Below are 5,703 nucleotides of genomic sequence, written 5' to 3'. Positions count from 1 at the left end.
GTAAGATGGAGGTTGGAGAGTGAATAACCTACTGGAGATTGAAATCATTGTGTGTGAGTATTTTTTTTAATGTTGTTTATTTCTCTCTTGTACTTTGTTCTTGTAATTATTTACACTGCTTATATAGATGTGATTTTAATGGTACTGAAACATCTAACCCAGGGGTGGCCAATGTCGGTCCTGGAGAGCCACAGTCCTGCTGAGTTCAGCTCCAACCCAAATCAAACACACCTGAATATACTAATCAAGGTCTAAGGGTTACTGGAGGTGAGCTACAGGCAGGCGAGTTTTCTAGTAACCGCCTCAGAGGACAGTATTCAGTGTGTATTGTGAATGTATATTTCCATAACTGTGTTTCTTTAGTTTATCACTAGTGTTTTTTTTGTCTGCTTTTCAGTTAAGACTCAAAGTTGGCATGTTCTTAAGGAATTTGATTCTTATTTTATTCACAAACGATCTTTGAGTTTGAGGATTAATAATTAATTGCTTTTTCAAGTGCTTCCTTGTCGCTGGAAATGGGTGAGTAACATTCAGAAATTCATCCACACAATGCTTGTGTAGGTTTATTTGTATATTTATTTAGTTCTGAGCAGTGCTGAATTATAATGGTTTAAATTGTGGATCCAGACCAAACGCAGTGGTTGTGAAGCATTTCTGTGTATGTAATTAATCTGAGTAATGCCTGAGTAAAAAACCTGAGGACTTGATAAGAGTAAATGTGTATTGACACAAGTTATGCTATAGCACCATGTGTAGAAAATTTCGCATGTTCTTAAGGAATTAGATTCTTATTTTATTGACAAACGATCTGTGAGTTTGAGGATTAATGGTTAATTGCTTTTTCAAGTGCTTCCTTGTCGCTGGAAATGGGTGAGTAACATTCAGAAATTAATCCACACAATGCTTGTAAAGGTTTATTTAGTTCTGAGCAGTGCTGAATTATAATGGTTTAAATTGTGGATCCAGACCAAACGCAGTGGTTGTGAAGCATTTCTGTGTATGTAATTAATCTGAGTAATGCGCCATTTTTGTTAAATCACTGATATTCAACATCCTGAGGACTTGATAAGCGTAAATGTGTATTGACACAAGTTATGCTATAGCACCATGTGTAGAAAATTTCCTTTTTAAAATGTCATCTCAAATTGTTGACAGTGCCTGAAGTCTGGTATTAAACCCATTTTTGTAAAACATTCTATTCAGGAGACTCAACAGCTGCCCAGGTGAGAGTCCTCCAAAGATTTGACTAAACCGCCCTTACAATATTTGGTTATAGGAAAAGTTTGAAATCCGTATAGCAATGTGCACACTAAATAGTTTCAGGGTTTTTTCATTCATGGCTGCATTGATAACTGCTTGTCAATGTCAGTTTACCTCGTGTGACTGTTTGAGTTTTTAAATGAATGCTCTCCACATGTCTGCTGTGCCTCTTTATTTTTTTATTTTTTGTCTGTTTGATACCATTTCTTTTAGTTTGTACTTTGTTTTTGTTTCCCCCCCCAAAGTGAGGCGTCTGTGTTGATGACCAAGGATGTTGAGAGGTAATTACTTTTGACTCTCTTGTATGTACTCCTCTCTAATGCTTAATAGAATATAAACTCTGCTTAAATACGTCCTTCTGCTGCTCACTCACTTTTTTTTCATCCGTCTGTCAATTCCAGTGTCCCAAAGCTGACTTTTATCAATGTCAAGCCTAAGATTAGCAAATCAACACTTTCCTCTCTCAACCAAAATCTTTTCCATTAAAATTAAGATCTGTAGAGAAGCTGACTTGGTTAATGTTTCAGTTTTGTGCAACTACAAATGTTAACTCTGTTTTATCTGTAATTTCATTCTACAGATAATCTGCACATCTTAAAGAGCTCAGTTTTTTTTCTTCACCTCCACTCCTTGATGGAAGTCCACTCGTAGTTGACTTTGTCAGTCCTACAGAATTCCAAGGTCTTTTAATCTAATATCATTATAAATGGCTCACAGATGGATCTGGTTTCCACAAGCAGCTCAGTGTTCCTGTTACACCCGTTACCGGCATGCAGTTACTTTTAATGGTTTGCTTTTGTTCCAGTGAGGCCCTGAAAGTGTTAATAGCGGTTTCTCCTGAGAAAATCAACAGCTGCTGAGGTGAGTCCTCCTGTGTTTCTCAATATTTACAACACTGTATATTGCTCTTTACTGGGTCGAACCAAGCCTTGTGGTGGAGAATGACCCATTGCAGTCTTTGATCAATGCTATGTAGTGAGTTGAGTCAATCCCCTGCAGGTGCAAATTCATTGTTACTGAGGTCAGATATCAGATAGATGTGGTGCCTCAAACATGGCGACAGGGAGCCCACTAAAGCACTGTTTTGTCTGTTTTCTGTAGGTTTGTGGTTATTTACTCTTTAACCTTGTTCAAAAGACTATGTGGTTTTAATGTTTGTTTTATGCGGTATAATTAATCAATAGTTGATGGAATGTGTTTTGTTTAAAGTGCAGGACTGTACTGTTTGATCATGCATTACAGCTGTAGTCACACTCTCGACTGAGACCTGGAATTTAATAAGAGGACACATCGGCACTCTGCTCTCCATCAGCTTTATAAATTATACAGCACAAATACTCAATTAGTGCCAAGAATTGAATGAAATTCAAGAGTAATTTCAGACTCCAGATCAGATTTCCCCCCCCTCCTTGATTGAAGGCCCACTCATCATCATTGGTGACTCCAGAGTCCATCTTCATGAGCCTCATGCTGCAGAAATGCTGTCTCTTCTAGCCTCATTTGATCTTTTCTGATTGACGGCTTTATCAGATCTTAAACCTGTATTCCAGCAGAATACACTAACTCCTGTCTTCATCTTCAGCTTGTACACTTACCTATACTTGGGGCTGGGCAAAAAAATAGAATGCGAATTTCATGCGAATCTCGTCAGTAAAGCCACTTCTGGTGATTAGTAAATCTCCAGCACGTGCTTTCAGATGGAGCGGCATTTACTACACAGAGCCGTAGATCACTGACAAGCTACACAAAATCGCATTCGATTTTTTTTTAATTTTTTACCAGCCCTACCTATACTTAAATGTACTCTTGTTCAAAAACTTTTTAAAATTTCTTTCCATTACTAACTGAGTTTTGTCCTGCAGGCATGTTGGGCAACATGAGGCTGGATGTGCTGTGATCCTCCATGATTGAAGCCCTCACATCATTTGTGACCGCATTGTATTGTGTGGTGGTTATAGTGTTTTTTCTTTTTATAGCTATAGATGGCTTTGTTTGACCAAAGGTTGTGACTCTGAGGATCAAAACAGGGAGTCTGTGACCTGCAGGTGCCGTTTCACTGTACTCAGATCAGATAGATGGGGCGCCCCAAGCTCAGTACAGTTATAGGGATGGCTGGTGAAGGATGCTTTGGATAAAACATTAACAAGCTGCTCAAATGTTTGAGATCAGTATGTTTCAGTATATTCAAAGGTGCTTCACATTATCTTTTGTTAGTGTCCCTTTAAGTTTTTATTTATTTAAAAAAAATGATCACTTGTGCACTTAACTTTGGCAGTAATGCAGGAGCCTCAGCCCTTGTGTGGAGACCTGACTCATGAAGGAAGGCAAGTGCAGATAAAGCTTTTTATTTTATTTTTATTTTTTATGAATGTTCTCTGCCCTCCACCCACATTTGCGTACAGTGGTTTATCTCCATAGTCCCAAATCTGAAGCCGCTGTCTGCTCATCTTTGGCTTGATTGAGACCTTGTTTCTACTAGAGGACATGACTTCACTTTCTTCCACACCACATGCCAAACAAGCATGTTTGTTCTCTCTATCCTGAGCTATAAATTTCTATTTAAACAACTTTTGAATTTGCATGCATATAAGATCCATGGTAACCTCACATGTACCATTATCCAAGTTGGATGCATTATCCTTTACATTGATGATGTGAGGATTATTCAAGTAAATACTGAAGTACTCCAAGCATCTATGCTGTGAACTTTACATATTTCACATACTTTTGAAAACCAGCCTTTTGTTAATCCTAAGTGCTCATTGTCACAGCTGTAAACATGACCGCTTTCTTCCATGAGGTAGTTTGGTGTCATGGCATATTTGTTTCCAGGGGGAATGTTAAAGAACGTGGCGCGTCTCCCAGAAATCCTATATAATTCAACCAATCAGATGACGACTTGGAAACTCCTGTAATGTTTCCAGTTTTGTGTGCTGTATGCATCAGATGTTCAGCCAGCGGTCCGTGGGCATGATGGCTGAGACTAGAATCAACCAGGCACGGATGCCCTCTTCTCTCTCTCAAGGTCACCTTGAACGGGTTTCCTTTTCTTAAATACCTGGAAATATGCTCTTTATGCATCTCCTTTGAGACATTAGGGTTAAATGTAAACCATAAATCTCATTCCATGTCTTCCAGGTGAGCTGTGCAGCTGCTTGGATGAGTTGGATGTGATCCTGTCCCGTTCCTTAATGGCAGCTCACTTGTATTCATTGAGGGTTTCATTGGTGAGTGCTCATTCTCCAGAATTATGCTCTTTTAGGCTTGTTTGCTCTTTGAGCTAAAGAGATGTGGAGCGCTTTCTTCAATAAACTGCCAACTGAAACTCAATTGAATCTTGTATATATTCTCTTTACTGGGTTAAGCCAAACTCTCCAAAGCCGCTGGGAATCATGGCCATCCTTCTGTACATCCTGATCAACCAATGATAGGCATTAAATAGGAAAATAGTGTCAATAGTTCAAAATGACAATAGTGAACACACAATTTTCAGTTAAAGATAGTTCATCATAGAACTTAGTTAAACTGAACTGAGCTGGATGATGACATCACTGAATTCAGTTCAACTAAGCAAGCCAGAGGCGACAGGCAGCAAGGAACCAAAACTCCATCGGTGACAGAATGGAGAAAAAACCTTGGGAGAAACCAGGCTCAGTTGGGAGGCCAGTTCTCCTCTGGCAAGATAAAACCAGCAACCATCCAGGCTGCAGCAAATTCACATTGTGCAGAGGACTCAACTGGTTCCTATGGTCTTGTCCCGGTTGTCTAGGAGACCAGGTCTTCACTGGGGATAACTTGTATTTTTTTTTGTATAAAAGTATTTGTCTTGACTGAGTCATCTATATTTATAACTTGTCTTGTAATGCTAACCCTAACATCTAATGCAGGGAGTGTTGAAAACTGTGTAGTTTAAGCCATGGTCGTTGATTAACTCTCTCTTGTTGTGGTCATAGAATTTGCCCATCTATCAGTACTGCCTTTGATTTCAGGTCTGCTTGTGCTCCTTATGCTCTGTTTTGTGGGTCCTCTAAGGTCTGTCCACTCAGCTGGTCCTCCAGGGGCTTTTATCAACTGGCATGCAAAGATGTTGCAGATCTGTTGGCTCTCCAGATGCTCGTCATATGGCTGGAACTCCTAATTCCTCCTTGCTGCTATCTCTCTGGAATGCTGGAGCCTCCTGCTTGGAATGTCCTCCAGATCTACTGACTCGACATTGGATCACAACTGTGTCAAACCGAACTTGGCACTTTACGTTTCCTCCCTTGAGCTCGTTCTACCAGTGGTTCCTGGACATTATAGTGTTCAACCCAGTGCAGCCCGTCCTTCTATTTGTTTGCAGAGTCTGCTTGTCTGGTATGATTACAGAGTAGTAACTTGCAACACTTATCTGTAGTGATCTCCCTGTGCAATTGTGTTGCTTAATAACTTTTAAAATGTAAGTAA

General features: G+C 39.6%; 1 long non-coding RNA gene across 5 annotated transcripts; it reads left to right on the top strand.

Annotated features, from left to right (window-relative positions):
• The first annotated feature begins 230 nt into the window (after positions 1-230).
• On the top strand, positions 231-5,661 carry LOC107575426 (uncharacterized). 5 transcript variants are annotated; one of them, XR_001607868.1, is made up of 9 exons: positions 231-267; positions 398-519; positions 1,204-1,223; positions 1,506-1,541; positions 1,841-1,941; positions 2,066-2,121; positions 4,093-4,285; positions 4,399-4,487; positions 5,293-5,661. It is a non-coding gene; the product is annotated as an uncharacterized lncRNA (long non-coding RNA). The 5 variants fall into 5 exon arrangements; XR_001607867.1 differs by having other exon boundaries at positions 1,156-1,223; XR_001607870.1 differs by lacking the exon at positions 1,204-1,223.
• Positions 5,662-5,703: the final 42 nt, after the last annotated feature.

This window comes from Sinocyclocheilus grahami, unplaced genomic scaffold (assembly GCF_001515645.1).
Source record: "Sinocyclocheilus grahami isolate Dianchi unplaced genomic scaffold, SAMN03320097.WGS_v1.1 scaffold2631.1, whole genome shotgun sequence".
In the NCBI taxonomy this organism is placed as follows: domain Eukaryota; kingdom Metazoa; phylum Chordata; class Actinopteri; order Cypriniformes; family Cyprinidae; genus Sinocyclocheilus; species Sinocyclocheilus grahami.
This window is presented reverse-complemented; position numbering and strand designations above follow the sequence as displayed.